This window comes from Phyllobates terribilis, unplaced genomic scaffold, assembly GCF_046119375.1.
Source record: "Phyllobates terribilis strain yellow unplaced genomic scaffold, ASM4611937v1 Scaffold_23__1_contigs__length_19252631, whole genome shotgun sequence".
In the NCBI taxonomy this organism is placed as follows: Eukaryota; Metazoa; Chordata; class Amphibia; order Anura; family Dendrobatidae; genus Phyllobates; species Phyllobates terribilis.
The window spans coordinates 12,412,148-12,431,613 of NW_027362783.1; positions in this window are offsets into that span (position 1 = coordinate 12,412,148).

Below are 19,466 nucleotides of genomic sequence, written 5' to 3' on the forward strand. Positions count from 1 at the left end.
TATTGTATTATTTTGTTTTATCGTATGCTTTATTAAATTGTATTTATGTTGTTTTATCCTATGATTTATTAAATTGTGTTTATGTTGTTTTATCCTATTCTTTATTAATTGTATTCATGTCGTTTTAACCCATGCTTTATTAAATTGTTTTCATGTTGTTTTATCCTATGCTTTATTAAATTGTATTTATGTTGTTTTATCCTATGCTTTATTAAATTGTATTTATGTTGTTTAATCATATGCTTTATTAAATTGTATTTATGTTGTTTTATCCTATGCTTTATTAAATTGTGTTTATGTTGTTTTATCCTATGCCTTATTAAATTGTATTTATGTTGTTTTAACCTATGCTTAATTAAATTGTATTCATGCTGTTTTATCCTATGTTATATTAAATTGTATTTACGTGGTTTCATCCTATGCTTTATTAAATTGTATTTATTTTGTTTTAACCTATGCTTTATTAAATTGTATTTATGTTGTTTTATCCTATGCTTTATTAAATTGTATTTATGTTGTTTTAACCTATGCTTTATTAAATTGTATTTATGTTGTTTTATCCTATGCTTTATTAAATTGTATTTACGTGGTTTCATCCTATGCTTTATTCAATTGTATTTATGTTGTTTTAACCTATGCTTTATTAAATTGTATTTATGTTGTTTTATCCTATGCTTTATTAAATTGCATTTATGTTGTTTTATTATTTGCTTTATTAAATTGTATTTATGTTGTTTTATCCTATGCTTTATTAAATTTCATTCATGTTGTTTTATTATTTGCTTTATTAAATTGTATTTATGTTGTTTTATCCTATGCTTTGTTAAATTCATCTATGTTGTTTTATCCTATGCTTTATTAAATTGAATTTATGTTGTTTTATTCTATGCTTTATTAACTTGTATTTATGTGGTTTTATCCTATGATTTATTAAATTGTATTTATGTTGTTTTATCCTATGCTTTATTAAATTGTATTTACGTGGTTTTATCCTATGCTTTATTAAATTGTATTTATGTTGTTTTATCCTATGCTTTATTAAATTGCATCTATGTTGTTGTATCCTATGCTTTATTAAATTGTATTTATGTTGTTTTATCCTATGCTTTATTAAATTGTATTCATGTGGTTTTATCCTATGCTTTATTAAATTGTATTTATGTTGTTTTATCCTATGCTTTATTAAATTGTATTTATGTGGTTTTATCCTATGATTTATTAAATTGTATTTATGTTGTTTTATCCTATGCTTTATTAAATTGTATTTATGTGGTTTTATCCTATGCTTTATTAAATTGTATTTATGTTGTTTTATCCTATGCTTTATTAAAGTGCATCTATGTTGTTGTATCCTATGCTTTATTAAATTGTATTTATGTTGTTTTATCCTATGCTTTATTAAATTGTATTCATGTGGTTTTATCCTATGCTTTATTAAAATTGTATTTATGTTGTTTTATCCTATGCTTTATTAAATTGTATTTATGTGGTTTTATCCTATGCTTTACTAAATTGTATTTATGTTATTTTATCCTATGCTTTATTAAATTGTATTTATGTTGTTTTATCCTATGCTTTATTAAATTGTATTTATGTTGTTTTGTCCTATGCTTTATTAAATTGTATTTATGTTGTTTTGTCCTATGCTTTATTAAAATGTATTTATGTTGTTTTAACCCATGCTTTATTAAATTGTATTTATGTTGTTTTATCCTATGCTTTATTAAATTGTATTTATGTTGTTTTATCCTATGCTTTATTAAATTGTATTTATGTTCTTTTATCCTATGCTTTATTAAATTGTATTTATGTTGTTTTATCCTATGCTTTATTAAATTGTATTTATGTTGTTTTATCCTATGCTTTATTAAATTGTATTCATGTTGTTTTATCCTATGCTTTATGAAACTGTTTTCATGTTGTTTTATCCTATGCTTTATTAAATTGTATTTATGTTGTTTTATCCTATGCTTTATTAAATTGTATTTATGTTGTTTTGTCCTATGCTTTATTAAATTGTATTTATCTTGTTTTGTCCTATGCTTTATTAAATTGTATTTATGTTGTTTTAACCTATGCTTTATTAAATTGCATTTATGTTGTTTTATTATTTGCTTTATTAAATTGTATTTATGTTGTTTTATCCTATGCTTTATTAAATTGTATTTATGTTGTTTTATCCTATGCTTTATTAAATTGTATTTATGTTGTTTATCCTATGCTTTATTAAATTGTATTTATGTTGTTTTATCCTATGCTTTATTAAATTGTATTCATGTTGTTTTATCCTATGCTTTATGAAACTGTTTTCATGTTGTTTTATCCTATGCTTTATTAAATTGTATTTATGTTGTTTTATCCTATGCTTTATTAAATTGTATTTATGTTGTTTTATCCTATGCTTTATTAAATTGTATTTATGTTGTTTTGTCCTATGCTTTATTAAATTGTATTTATGTTGTTTTAACCCATGCTTTATTAAATTGTATTTATCTTGTTTTATCCTATGCTTTATTAAATTGTATTTATGTTGTTTTATCCTATGCTTTATTAAATTGTATTTATGTTGTTTTATCCTATGCTTTATTAAATTGTATTTATGTTGTTTTAACCCATGCTTTATTAAATTGTATTTATGTTGTTTTGTCCTATGCTTTATTAAATTGTATTTATGTTGTTTTGTCCTATGCTTTATTAAATTGTATTTATCTTGTTTTGTGCTATGCTTTATTAAATTGTATTTATGTTGTTTTAACCTATGCTTTATTAAATTGCATTTATGTTGTTTTATTATTTGCTTTATTAAATTGTATTTATGTTGTTTTATCCTATGCTTTATTAAATTCATCTATGTTGTTTTATCCTATGCTTTATTAAATTGAATTTATGTTGTTTTATTCTATGCTTTATTAACTTGTATTTATGTGGTTTTTTCCTATGATTTATTAAATTGTATTTATGTTGTTTTATCCTATGCTTTATTAAATTGTATTTATGTGGTTTTATCCTATGCTTTATTAAATTGTATTTATGTTGTTTTATTCTATGCTTTATTAAATTGCATCTATGTTGTTGTATCCTATGCTTTATTAAATTGTATTTATGTTGTTTTATCCTATGCTTTATTAAATTGTATTCATGTGGTTTTATCCTATGCTTTATTAAAATTGTATTTATGTTGTTTTATCCTATGCTTTATTAAATTGTATTTATGTGGTTTTATCCTATGCTTTACTAAATTGTATTTATGTTATTTTATCCTATGCTTTATTAAATTGTATTTATGTTGTTTTATCCTATGCTTTATTAAATTGTATTTATGTTGTTTTGTCCTATGCTTTATTAAATTGTATTTATGTTGTTTTGTCCTATGCTTTATTAAATTGTATTTATGTTGTTTTAACCCATGCTTTATTAAATTGTATTTATGTTGTTTTATCCTATGCTTTATTAAATTGTATTTATGTTGTTTTATCCTATGCTTTATTAAATTGTATTTATGTTGTTTTATCCTATGCTTTATTAAATTGTATTTATGTTGTTTATCCTATGCTTTATTAAATTGTATTTATGTTGTTTTATCCTATGCTTTATTAAATTGTATTCATGTTGTTTTATCCTATGCTTTATGAAACTGTTTTCATGTTGTTTTATCCTATGCTTTATTAAATTGTATTTATGTTGTTTTATCCTATGCTTTATTAAATTGTATTTATGTTGTTTTGTCCTATGCTTTATTAAATTGTATTTATGTTGTTTTGTCCTATGCTTTATTAAATTGTATTTATGTTGTTTTAACCCATGCTTTATTAAATTGTATTTATCTTGTTTTATACTATGCTTTTTTAAATTGTATTTATGTTGTTTTATCCTATGCTTTATTAAATTGTATTTATGTTGTTTTATCCTATGCTTTATTAAATTGTATTTATGTTGTTTTAACCCATGCTTTATTAAATTGTATTTATGTTGTTTTGTCCTATGCTTTATTAAATTGTATTTATGTTGTTTTAACCCATTCTTTATTAAATTGTATTTATGTTGTTTTATCCTATGCTTTATTAAATTGTATTTATGTTGTTTTGTCCTATGCTTTATTAAATTATATTTATGTTGTTTTAACCCATGCTTTATTAAATTGTATTTATGTTGTTTTATCCTATGCTTTATTAAATTGTATTTATGTTGTTTTATCCTATGCTTTATTAAATTGTATTAATGTTGTTTTATCCTATGCTTTATTAAATTGTATTCATGTTGTTTTATCCTATGCTTTATTAACTGTTTTCATGTTGTTTTATCCTATGCTTTATTAAATTGTATTTAAGTTGTTTTATCCTATGCTTTATTAAATTGTATTTATGTTGTTTTATCCTATGCTTTATTAAATTGTATTTATGTTGTTTTGTTCTATGCTTTATTAAATTGTATTTATGTTGTTTTGTCCTATGCTTTATTAAATTGTATTTATGTTGTTTTAACCCATGCTTTATTAAATTGTATTTATGTTGTTTTATCCTATGCTTTATTAAATTGTATTTATGTTGTTTTGTCCTATGCTTTATTAAATTGTATTTATGTTGTTTTAACCCATTCTTTAGTAAATTGTATTTATGTTGTTTTATCGAATGCTTTATTAAATTGTATTTATGTTGTTTTGTCCTATGCTTTATTAAATTATATTTATGTTGTTTTAACCCATGCTTTATTAAATTGTATTTATGTTGTTTTATCCTATGCTTTATTAAATTGTATTCATGTTGTTTTATCCTATGCTTTATTAACTGTTTTCATGTTGTTTTATCCTATGCTTTATTAAATTGTATTTAAGTTGTTTTATCCTATGCTTTATTAAATTGTATTTATGTTGTTTTATCCTATGCTTTATTAAATTGTATTTATGTTGTTTTGTCCTATGCTTTATTAAATTGTATTTATGTTGTTTTAACCCATGCTTTATTAAATTGTATTTATGTTGTTTTATCCTATGCTTTATTAAATTGTATTTATGTTGTTTTATCCTATGCTTTATTAAATTGTTTTTATGTTGTTTTATCCTATGCTTTATTAAATTGTATTCATGTTGTTTTATCCTATGCTTTATTAAACTGTTTTCATGTTGTTTTATCCTATGCTTTATTAAATTGTATTTAAGTTGTTTTTTCCTATGCTTTATTAAATTGTGTTTATTTTGTATTATCATATGCTTTATTAAATTGTATTTATGTTGTTTTATCCTATGCTTTATTAAACTGCATTTATGTTGTTTTATCCTATGCTTTATTAAATTGTATTTATGTTGTTTTATCCTATGCTTTATTAAATTGTATTTATGTTGTTTTATCCTATGCTTTATTAAATTGTATTTATGTTGTTTTATCGTATGCTTTATTAAATTGTATTTATGTTGTTTTATCCTATGCTTTATTAAATTGTATTTATGTTGTTTTATCCTATGCTTTATTAAATTGTGTTTATGTTGTTTTGTCCTATGCTTTATTAAATTGTATTTATGTTGTTTTAACCCATGTTTTATTAAATTGTATTTATGTTGTTTTATCCTATGCTTTATTTAATTGTATATATGTTGTTTTATCCTATGCTTTATTAAATTGTATTTATCTTGTTTTGTCCTATGCTTTATTAAATTGTATTTATGTTGTTTTAACCTATGCTTTATTAAATTGTATTTATGTTGTTTTATCCTATGCTTTATTAAATTGTATTTATGTTGTTTTATCCTATGCTTTATTAAATTGTATTTATGTTGTTTTATCCTAAGCTTTATTAAATTGTATTTATGTTGTTTTATCCTATGCTTTATTAAATTGTATTTATGTTGTTTTAACCTATGCTTTATTAAATTGTATTTATGTTGTTTTATCCTATGCTTTATTAAATTGTATTCATGTGGTTTTATCCTATGCTTTATTAAAATTGTATTTATGTTGTTTTATCCTATGCTTTATTAAATTGTATTTATGTGGTTTTATCCTATGCTTTACTAAATTGTATTTATGTTATTTTATCCTATGCTTTATTAAATTGTATTTATGTTGTTTTATCCTATGCTTTATTAAATTGTATTTATGTTGTTTTGTCCTATGCTTTATTAAATTGTATTTATGTTGTTTTGTCCTATGCTTTATTAAATTGTATTTATGTTGTTTTAACCCATGCTTTATTAAATTGTATTTATGTTGTTTTATCCTATGCTTTATTAAATTGTATTTATGTTGTTTTATCCTATGCTTTATTAAATTGTATTTATGTTGTTTTATCCTATGCTTTATTAAATTGTATTTATGTTGTTTATCCTATGCTTTATTAAATTGTATTTATGTTGTTTTATCCTATGCTTTATTAAATTGTATTCATGTTGTTTTATCCTATGCTTTATGAAACTGTTTTCATGTTGTTTTATCCTATGCTTTATTAAATTGTATTTATGTTGTTTTATCCTATGCTTTATTAAATTGTATTTATGTTGTTTTGTCCTATGCTTTATTAAATTGTATTTATGTTGTTTTGTCCTATGCTTTATTAAATTGTATTTATGTTGTTTTAACCCATGCTTTATTAAATTGTATTTATCTTGTTTTATACTATGCTTTTTTAAATTGTATTTATGTTGTTTTATCCTATGCTTTATTAAATTGTATTTATGTTGTTTTATCCTATGCTTTATTAAATTGTATTTATGTTGTTTTAACCCATGCTTTATTAAATTGTATTTATGTTGTTTTGTCCTATGCTTTATTAAATTGTATTTATGTTGTTTTAACCCATTCTTTATTAAATTGTATTTATGTTGTTTTATCCTATGCTTTATTAAATTGTATTTATGTTGTTTTGTCCTATGCTTTATTAAATTATATTTATGTTGTTTTAACCCATGCTTTATTAAATTGTATTTATGTTGTTTTATCCTATGCTTTATTAAATTGTATTTATGTTGTTTTATCCTATGCTTTATTAAATTGTATTAATGTTGTTTTATCCTATGCTTTATTAAATTGTATTCATGTTGTTTTATCCTATGCTTTATTAACTGTTTTCATGTTGTTTTATCCTATGCTTTATTAAATTGTATTTAAGTTGTTTTATCCTATGCTTTATTAAATTGTATTTATGTTGTTTTATCCTATGCTTTATTAAATTGTATTTATGTTGTTTTGTTCTATGCTTTATTAAATTGTATTTATGTTGTTTTGTCCTATGCTTTATTAAATTGTATTTATGTTGTTTTAACCCATGCTTTATTAAATTGTATTTATGTTGTTTTATCCTATGCTTTATTAAATTGTATTTATGTTGTTTTGTCCTATGCTTTATTAAATTGTATTTATGTTGTTTTAACCCATTCTTTATTAAATTGTATTTATGTTGTTTTATCGAATGCTTTATTAAATTGTATTTATGTTGTTTTGTCCTATGCTTTATTAAATTATATTTATGTTGTTTTAACCCATGCTTTATTAAATTGTATTTATGTTGTTTTATCCTATGCTTTATTAAATTGTATTCATGTTGTTTTATCCTATGCTTTATTAACTGTTTTCATGTTGTTTTATCCTATGCTTTATTAAATTGTATTTAAGTTGTTTTATCCTATGCTTTATTAAATTGTATTTATGTTGTTTTATCCTATGCTTTATTAAATTGTATTAATGTTGTTTTATCCTATGCTTTATTAAATTGTATTCATGTTGTTTTATCCTATGCTTTATTAACTGTTTTCATGTTGTTTTATCCTATGCTTTATTAAATTGTATTTAAGTTGTTTTATCCTATGCTTTATTAAATTGTATTTATGTTGTTTTATCCTATGCTTTATTAAATTGTATTTATGTTGTTTTGTTCTATGCTTTATTAAATTGTATTTATGTTGTTTTGTCCTATGCTTTATTAAATTGTATTTATGTTGTTTTAACCCATGCTTTATTAAATTGTATTTATGTTGTTTTATCCTATGCTTTATTAAATTGTATTTATGTTGTTTTGTCCTATGCTTTATTAAATTGTATTTATGTTGTTTTAACCCATTCTTTATTAAATTGTATTTATGTTGTTTTATCGAATGCTTTATTAAATTGTATTTATGTTGTTTTGTCCTATGCTTTATTAAATTATATTTATGTTGTTTTAACCCATGCTTTATTAAATTGTATTTATGTTGTTTTATCCTATGCTTTATTAAATTGTATTCATGTTGTTTTATCCTATGCTTTATTAACTGTTTTCATGTTGTTTTATCCTATGCTTTATTAAATTGTATTTAAGTTGTTTTATCCTATGCTTTATTAAATTGTATTTATGTTGTTTTATCCTATGCTTTATTAAATTGTATTTATGTTGTTTTGTCCTATGCTTTATTAAATTGTATTTATGTTGTTTTAACCCATGCTTTATTAAATTGTATTTATGTTGTTTTATCCTATGCTTTATTAAATTGTATTTATGTTGTTTTATCCTATGCTTTATTAAATTGTTTTTATGTTGTTTTATCCTATGCTTTATTAAATTGTATTCATGTTGTTTTATCCTATGCTTTATTAAACTGTTTTCATGTTGTTTTATCCTATGCTTTATTAAATTGTATTTAAGTTGTTTTTTCCTATGCTTTATTAAATTGTGTTTATTTTGTATTATCATATGCTTTATTAAATTGTATTTATGTTGTTTTATCCTATGCTTTATTAAACTGCATTTATGTTGTTTTATCCTATGCTTTATTAAATTGTATTTATGTTGTTTTATCCTATGCTTTATTAAATTGTATTTATGTTGTTTTATCCTATGCTTTATTAAATTGTATTTATGTTGTTTTATCGTATGCTTTATTAAATTGTATTTATGTTGTTTTATCCTATGCTTTATTAAATTGTATTTATGTTGTTTTATCCTATGCTTTATTAAATTGTGTTTATGTTGTTTTGTCCTATGCTTTATTAAATTGTATTTATGTTGTTTTAACCCATGTTTTATTAAATTGTATTTATGTTGTTTTATCCTATGCTTTATTTAATTGTATATATGTTGTTTTATCCTATGCTTTATTAAATTGTATTTATCTTGTTTTGTCCTATGCTTTATTAAATTGTATTTATGTTGTTTTAACCTATGCTTTATTAAATTGTATTTATGTTGTTTTATCCTATGCTTTATTAAATTGTATTTATGTTGTTTTATCCTATGCTTTATTAAATTGTATTTATGTTGTTTTATCCTAAGCTTTATTAAATTGTATTTATGTTGTTTTATCCTATGCTTTATTAAATTGTTTTTATGTTGTTTTAACCTATGCTTTATTAAATTGTATTTATGTTGTTTTATCCTATGCTTTATTAAATTGTATTCATGTGGTTTTATCCTATGCTTTATTAAAATTGTATTTATGTTGTTTTATCCTATGCTTTATTAAATTGTATTTATGTGGTTTTATCCTATGCTTTACTAAATTGTATTTATGTTATTTTATCCTATGCTTTATTAAATTGTATTTATGTTGTTTTATCCTATGCTTTATTAAATTGTATTTATGTTGTTTTGTCCTATGCTTTATTAAATTGTATTTATGTTGTTTTGTCCTATGCTTTATTAAATTGTATTTATGTTGTTTTAACCCATGCTTTATTAAATTGTATTTATGTTGTTTTATCCTATGCTTTATTAAATTGTATTTATGTTGTTTTATCCTATGCTTTATTAAATTGTATTTATGTTGTTTTATCCTATGCTTTATTAAATTGTATTTATGTTGTTTATCCTATGCTTTATTAAATTGTATTTATGTTGTTTTATCCTATGCTTTATTAAATTGTATTCATGTTGTTTTATCCTATGCTTTATGAAACTGTTTTCATGTTGTTTTATCCTATGCTTTATTAAATTGTATTTATGTTGTTTTATCCTATGCTTTATTAAATTGTATTTATGTTGTTTTGTCCTATGCTTTATTAAATTGTATTTATGTTGTTTTGTCCTATGCTTTATTAAATTGTATTTATGTTGTTTTAACCCATGCTTTATTAAATTGTATTTATCTTGTTTTATACTATGCTTTTTTAAATTGTATTTATGTTGTTTTATCCTATGCTTTATTAAATTGTATTTATGTTGTTTTATCCTATGCTTTATTAAATTGTATTTATGTTGTTTTAACCCATGCTTTATTAAATTGTATTTATGTTGTTTTGTCCTATGCTTTATTAAATTGTATTTATGTTGTTTTAACCCATTCTTTATTAAATTGTATTTATGTTGTTTTATCCTATGCTTTATTAAATTGTATTTATGTTGTTTTGTCCTATGCTTTATTAAATTATATTTATGTTGTTTTAACCCATGCTTTATTAAATTGTATTTATGTTGTTTTATCCTATGCTTTATTAAATTGTATTTATGTTGTTTTATCCTATGCTTTATTAAATTGTATTAATGTTGTTTTATCCTATGCTTTATTAAATTGTATTCATGTTGTTTTATCCTATGCTTTATTAACTGTTTTCATGTTGTTTTATCCTATGCTTTATTAAATTGTATTTAAGTTGTTTTATCCTATGCTTTATTAAATTGTATTTATGTTGTTTTATCCTATGCTTTATTAAATTGTATTTATGTTGTTTTGTTCTATGCTTTATTAAATTGTATTTATGTTGTTTTGTCCTATGCTTTATTAAATTGTATTTATGTTGTTTTAACCCATGCTTTATTAAATTGTATTTATGTTGTTTTATCCTATGCTTTATTAAATTGTATTTATGTTGTTTTGTCCTATGCTTTATTAAATTGTATTTATGTTGTTTTAACCCATTCTTTATTAAATTGTATTTATGTTGTTTTATCGAATGCTTTATTAAATTGTATTTATGTTGTTTTGTCCTATGCTTTATTAAATTATATTTATGTTGTTTTAACCCATGCTTTATTAAATTGTATTTATGTTGTTTTATCCTATGCTTTATTAAATTGTATTCATGTTGTTTTATCCTATGCTTTATTAACTGTTTTCATGTTGTTTTATCCTATGCTTTATTAAATTGTATTTAAGTTGTTTTATCCTATGCTTTATTAAATTGTATTTATGTTGTTTTATCCTATGCTTTATTAAATTGTATTTATGTTGTTTTGTCCTATGCTTTATTAAATTGTATTTATGTTGTTTTAACCCATGCTTTATTAAATTGTATTTATGTTGTTTTATCCTATGCTTTATTAAATTGTATTTATGTTGTTTTATCCTATGCTTTATTAAATTGTTTTTATGTTGTTTTATCCTATGCTTTATTAAATTGTATTCATGTTGTTTTATCCTATGCTTTATTAAACTGTTTTCATGTTGTTTTATCCTATGCTTTATTAAATTGTATTTAAGTTGTTTTTTCCTATGCTTTATTAAATTGTGTTTATTTTGTATTATCATATGCTTTATTAAATTGTATTTATGTTGTTTTATCCTATGCTTTATTAAACTGCATTTATGTTGTTTTATCCTATGCTTTATTAAATTGTATTTATGTTGTTTTATCCTATGCTTTATTAAATTGTATTTATGTTGTTTTATCCTATGCTTTATTAAATTGTATTTATGTTGTTTTATCGTATGCTTTATTAAATTGTATTTATGTTGTTTTATCCTATGCTTTATTAAATTGTATTTATGTTGTTTTATCCTATGCTTTATTAAATTGTGTTTATGTTGTTTTGTCCTATGCTTTATTAAATTGTATTTATGTTGTTTTAACCCATGTTTTATTAAATTGTATTTATGTTGTTTTATCCTATGCTTTATTTAATTGTATATATGTTGTTTTATCCTATGCTTTATTAAATTGTATTTATCTTGTTTTGTCCTATGCTTTATTAAATTGTATTTATGTTGTTTTAACCTATGCTTTATTAAATTGTATTTATGTTGTTTTATCCTATGCTTTATTAAATTGTATTTATGTTGTTTTATCCTATGCTTTATTAAATTGTATTTATGTTGTTTTATCCTAAGCTTTATTAAATTGTATTTATGTTGTTTTATCCTATGCTTTATTAAATTGTATTTATGTTGTTTTAACCTATGCTTTATTAAATTGTATTTATGTTGTTTTAACTTATGCTTTATTAAATTGTATTTATGTTGATTTATCCTATGCTTTATTAAATTGTATTTATGTTGCTTTAACCTATGCTTTATTAAATTGTATTTATGTTGTTTTATCCTATGCTTTATTAAATTGTATTTATGTTGTTTTAACCCATGCTTTATTAAATTGTATTTATGTTGTTTTGTCCTATGCTTTATTAAATTGTATTTATGTTGTTTTAACCCATTCTTTATTAAATTGTATTTATGTTGTTTTATCCTATGCTTTATTAAATTGTATTTATGTTGTTTTGTCCTATGCTTTATTAAATTATATTTATGTTGTTTTAACCCATGCTTTATTAAATTGTATTTATGTTGTTTTATCCTATGCTTTATTAAATTGTATTTATGTTGTTTTATCCTATGCTTTATTAAATTGTATTAATGTTGTTTTATCCTATGCTTTATTAAATTGTATTCATGTTGTTTTATCCTATGCTTTATTAACTGTTTTCATGTTGTTTTATCCTATGCTTTATTAAATTGTATTTAAGTTGTTTTATCCTATGCTTTATTAAATTGTATTTATGTTGTTTTATCCTATGCTTTATTAAATTGTATTTATGTTGTTTTGTTCTATGCTTTATTAAATTGTATTTATGTTGTTTTGTCCTATGCTTTATTAAATTGTATTTATGTTGTTTTAACCCATGCTTTATTAAATTGTATTTATGTTGTTTTATCCTATGCTTTATTAAATTGTATTTATGTTGTTTTGTCCTATGCTTTATTAAATTGTATTTATGTTGTTTTAACCCATTCTTTATTAAATTGTATTTATGTTGTTTTATCGAATGCTTTATTAAATTGTATTTATGTTGTTTTGTCCTATGCTTTATTAAATTATATTTATGTTGTTTTAACCCATGCTTTATTAAATTGTATTTATTTTGTTTTATCCTATGCTTTATTAAATTGTATTCATGTTGTTTTATCCTATGCTTTATTAACTGTTTTCATGTTGTTTTATCCTATGCTTTATTAAATTGTATTTAAGTTGTTTTATCCTATGCTTTATTAAATTGTATTTATGTTGTTTTATCCTATGCTTTATTAAATTGTATTTATGTTGTTTTGTCCTATGCTTTATTAAATTGTATTTATGTTGTTTTAACCCATGCTTTATTAAATTGTATTTATGTTGTTTTATCCTATGCTTTATTAAATTGTATTTATGTTGTTTTATCCTATGCTTTATTAAATTGTTTTTATGTTGTTTTATCCTATGCTTTATTAAATTGTATTCATGTTGTTTTATCCTATGCTTTATTAAACTGTTTTCATGTTGTTTTATCCTATGCTTTATTAAATTGTATTTATGTTGTTTTGTCCTATGCTTTATTAAATTGTATTTATGTTGTTTTAACCCATGCTTTATTAAATTGTATTTATGTTGTTTTATCCTATGCTTTATTAAATTGCATTTATGTTGTTTTATCCTATGCTTTATTAAATTGTTTTCATGTTGTTTTATCCTATGCTTTATTAAATTGTATTTAAGTTGTTTTATCCTATGCTTTATTAAATTGTGTTTATTTTGTATAATCATATGCTTTATTAAATTGTATTTATGTTGTTTTATCCTATGCTTTATTAAACTGCATTTATGTTGTTTTATCCTATGCTTTATTAAATTGTATTTATGTTGTTTTATCCTATGCTTTATTAAATTGTATTTATGTTGTTTTATCCTATGCTTTATTAAATTGTATTTATGTTGTTTTATCGTATGCTTTATTAAATTGTATTTATGTTGTTTTATCCTATGCTTTATTAAATTGTATTTATGTTGTTTTATCCTATGCTTTATTAAATTGTGTTTATGTTGTTTTGTCCTATGCTTTATTAAATTGTATTTATGTTGTTTTAACCCATGTTTTATTAAATTGTATTTATGTTGTTTTATCCTATGCTTTATTAAATTGTATTCATGTTGTTTTATCCTATGCTTTATGAAACTGTTTTCATGTTGTTTTATCCTATGCTTTATTAAATTGTATTTATGTTGTTTTATCCTATGCTTTATTAAATTGTATTTATGTTGTTTTGTCCTATGCTTTATTAAATTGTATTTATCTTGTTTTGTCCTATGCTTTATTAAATTGTATTTATGTTGTTTTAACCTATGCTTTATTAAATTGCATTTATGTTGTTTTATTATTTGCTTTATTAAATTGTATTTATGTTGTTTTATCCTATGCTTTATTAAATTGTATTTATGTTGTTTTATCCTATGCTTTATTAAATTGTATTTATGTTGTTTATCCTATGCTTTATTAAATTGTATTTATGTTGTTTTATCCTATGCTTTATTAAATTGTATTCATGTTGTTTTATCCTATGCTTTATGAAACTGTTTTCATGTTGTTTTATCCTATGCTTTATTAAATTGTATTTATGTTGTTTTATCCTATGCTTTATTAAATTGTATTTATGTTGTTTTGTCCTATGCTTTATTAAATTGTATTTATGTTGTTTTGTCCTATGCTTTATTAAATTGTATTTATGTTGTTTTAACCCATGCTTTATTAAATTGTATTTATCTTGTTTTATCCTATGCTTTATTAAATTGTATTTATGTTGTTTTATCCTATGCTTTATTAAATTGTATTTATGTTGTTTTATCCTATGCTTTATTAAATTGTATTTATGTTGTTTTAACCCATGCTTTATTAAATTGTATTTATGTTGTTTTGTCCTATGCTTTATTAAATTGTATTTATGTTGTTTTGTCCTATGCTTTATTAAATTGTATTTATCTTGTTTTGTGCTATGCTTTATTAAATTGTATTTATGTTGTTTTAACCTATGCTTTATTAAATTGCATTTATGTTGTTTTATTATTTGCTTTATTAAATTGTATTTATGTTGTTTTATCCTATGCTTTATTAAATTCATCTATGTTGTTTTATCCTATGCTTTATTAAATTGAATTTATGTTGTTTTATTCTATGCTTTATTAACTTGTATTTATGTGGTTTTTTCCTATGATTTATTAAATTGTATTTATGTTGTTTTATCCTATGCTTTATTAAATTGTATTTATGTGGTTTTATCCTATGCTTTATTAAATTGTATTTATGTTGTTTTATTCTATGCTTTATTAAATTGCATCTATGTTGTTGTATCCTATGCTTTATTAAATTGTATTTATGTTGTTTTATCCTATGCTTTATTAAATTGTATTCATGTGGTTTTATCCTATGCTTTATTACAATTGTATTTATGTTGTTTTATCCTATGCTTTATTAAATTGTATTTATGTGGTTTTATCCTATGCTTTACTAAATTGTATTTATGTTATTTTATCCTATGCTTTATTAAATTGTATTTATGTTGTTTTATCCTATGCTTTATTAAATTGTATTTATGTTGTTTTGTCCTATGCTTTATTAAATTGTATTTATGTTGTTTTGTCCTATGCTTTATTAAATTGTATTTATGTTGTTTTAACCCATGCTTTATTAAATTGTATTTATGTTGTTTTATCCTATGCTTTATTAAATTGTATTTATGTTGTTTTATCCTATGCTTTATTAAATTGTATTTATGTTGTTTTATCCTATGCTTTATTAAATTGTATTTATGTTGTTTATCCTATGCTTTATTAAATTGTATTTATGTTGTTTTATCCTATGCTTTATTAAATTGTATTCATGTTGTTTTATCCTATGCTTTATGAAACTGTTTTCATGTTGTTTTATCCTATGCTTTATTAAATTGTATTTATGTTGTTTTATCCTATGCTTTATTAAATTGTATTTATGTTGTTTTGTCCTATGCTTTATTAAATTGTATTTATGTTGTTTTGTCCTATGCTTTATTAAATTGTATTTATGTTGTTTTAACCCATGCTTTATTAAATTGTATTTATCTTGTTTTATACTATGCTTTTTTAAATTGTATTTATGTTGTTTTATCCTATGCTTTATTAAATTGTATTTATGTTGTTTTATCCTATGCTTTATTAAATTGTATTTATGTTGTTTTAACCCATGCTTTATTAAATTGTATTTATGTTGTTTTGTCCTATGCTTTATTAAATTGTATTTATGTTGTTTTAACCCATTCTTTATTAAATTGTATTTATGTTGTTTTATCCTATGCTTTATTAAATTGTATTTATGTTGTTTTGTCCTATGCTTTATTAAATTATATTTATGTTGTTTTAACCCATGCTTTATTAAATTGTATTTATGTTGTTTTATCCTATGCTTTATTAAATTGTATTTATGTTGTTTTATCCTATGCTTTATTAAATTGTATTAATGTTGTTTTATCCTATGCTTTATTAAATTGTATTCATGTTGTTTTATCCTATGCTTTATTAACTGTTTTCATGTTGTTTTATCCTATGCTTTATTAAATTGTATTTAAGTTGTTTTATCCTATGCTTTATTAAATTGTATTTATGTTGTTTTATCCTATGCTTTATTAAATTGTATTTATGTTGTTTTGTTCTATGCTTTATTAAATTGTATTTATGTTGTTTTGTCCTATGCTTTATTAAATTGTATTTATGTTGTTTTAACCCATGCTTTATTAAATTGTATTTATGTTGTTTTATCCTATGCTTTATTAAATTGTATTTATGTTGTTTTGTCCTATGCTTTATTAAATTGTATTTATGTTGTTTTAACCCATTCTTTATTAAATTGTATTTATGTTGTTTTATCGAATGCTTTATTAAATTGTATTTATGTTGTTTTGTCCTATGCTTTATTAAATTATATTTATGTTGTTTTAACCCATGCTTTATTAAATTGTATTTATGTTGTTTTATCCTATGCTTTATTAAATTGTATTCATGTTGTTTTATCCTATGCTTTATTAACTGTTTTCATGTTGTTTTATCCTATGCTTTATTAAATTGTATTTAAGTTGTTTTATCCTATGCTTTATTAAATTGTATTTATGTTGTTTTATCCTATGCTTTATTAAATTGTATTTATGTTGTTTTGTCCTATGCTTTATTAAATTGTGTTTATTTTGTATTATCATATGCTTTATTAAATTGTATTTATGTTGTTTTATCCTATGCTTTATTAAACTGCATTTATGTTGTTTTATCCTATGCTTTATTAAATTGTATTTATGTTGTTTTATCCTATGCTTTATTAAATTGTATTTATGTTGTTTTATCCTATGCTTTATTAAATTGTATTTATGTTGTTTTATCGTATGCTTTATTAAATTGTATTTATGTTGTTTTATCCTATGCTTTATTAAATTGTATTTATGTTGTTTTATCCTATGCTTTATTAAATTGTGTTTATGTTGTTTTGTCCTATGCTTTATTAAATTGTATTTATGTTGTTTTAACCCATGTTTTATTAAATTGTATTTATGTTGTTTTATCCTATGCTTTATTTAATTGTATATATGTTGTTTTATCCTATGCTTTATTAAATTGTATTTATCTTGTTTTGTCCTATGCTTTATTAAATTGTATTTATGTTGTTTTAACCTATGCTTTATTAAATTGTATTTATGTTGTTTTATCCTATGCTTTATTAAATTGTATTTATGTTGTTTTATCCTATGCTTTATTAAATTGTATTTATGTTGTTTTATCCTAAGCTTTATTAAATTGTATTTATGTTGTTTTATCCTATGCTTTATTAAATTGTATTTATGTTGTTTTAACCTATGCTTTATTAAATTGTATTTATGTTGTTTTAACTTATGCTTTATTAAATTGTATTTATGTTGATTTATCCTATGCTTTATTAAATTGTATTTATGTTGCTTTAACCTATGCTTTATTAAATTGTATTTATGTTGTTTTATCCTATGCTTTATTAAATTGTATTTATGTTGTTTTAACCCATGCTTTATTAAATTGTATTTAAGTTGTTTTGTCCTATGCTTTATTAAATTGTATTTATGTTGTTTTAACCCATTCTTTATTAAATTGTATTTATGTTGTTTTATCCTATGCTTTATTAAATTGTATTTATGTTGTTTTGTCCTATGCTTTATTAAATTATATTTATGTTGTTTTAACCCATGCTTTATTAAATTGTATTTATGTTGTTTTATCCTATGCTTTATTAAATTGTATTTATGTTGTTTTATCCTATGCTTTATTAAATTGTATTAATGTTGTTTTATCCTATGCTTTATTAAATTGTATTCATGTTGTTTTATCCTATGCTTTATTAACTGTTTTCATCTTGTTTTATCCTATGCTTTATTAAATTGTATTTAAGTTGTTTTATCCTATGCTTTATTAAATTGTATTTATGTTGTTTTATCCTATGCTTTATTAAATTGTATTTATGTTGTTTTGTTCTATGCTTTATTAAATTGTATTTATGTTGTTTTGTCCTATGCTTTATTAAATTGTATTTATGTTGTTTTAACCCATGCTTTATTAAATTGTATTTATGTTGTTTTATCCTATGCTTTATTAAATTGTATTTATGTTGTTTTGTCCTATGCTTTATTAAATTGTATTTATGTTGTTTTAACCCATTCTTTATTAAATTGTATTTATGTTGTTTTATCGAATGCTTTATTAAATTGTATTTATGTTGTTTTGTCCTATGCTTTATTAAATTATATTTATGTTGTTTTAAACCATGCTTTATTAAATTGTATTTATGTTGTTTTATCCTATGCTTTATTAAATTGTATTCATGTTGTTTTATCCTATGCTTTATTAACTGTTTTCATGTTGTTTTATCCTATGCTTTATTAAATTGTATTTAAGTTGTTTTATCCTATGCTTTATTAAATTGTATTTATGTTGTTTTATCCTATGCTTTATTAAATTGTATTTATGTTGTTTTGTCCTATGCTTTATTAAATTGTATTTATGTTGTTTTAACCCATGCTTTATTAAATTGTATTTATGTTGTTTTATCCTATGCTTTATTAAATTGTATTTATGTTGTTTTATCCTATGCTTTATTAAATTGTTTTTATGTTGTTTTATCCTATGCTTTATTAAATTGTATTCATGTTGTTTTATCCTATGCTTTATTAAACTGTTTTCATGTTGTTTTATCCTATGCTTTATTAAATTGTATTTATGTTGTTTTGTCCTATGCTTTATTAAATTGTATTTATGTTGTTTTAACCCATGCTTTATTAAATTGTATTTATGTTGTTTTATCCTATGCTTTATTAAATTGCATTTATGTTGTTTTATCCTATGCTTTATTAAATTGTTTTTATGTTGTTTTATCCTATGCTTTATTAAATTGTATTCATGTTGTTTTATCCTATGCTTTATTAAACTGTTTTCATGTTGTTTTATCCTATGCTTTATTAAATTGTATTTAAGTTGTTTTATCCTATGCTTTATTAAATTGTGTTT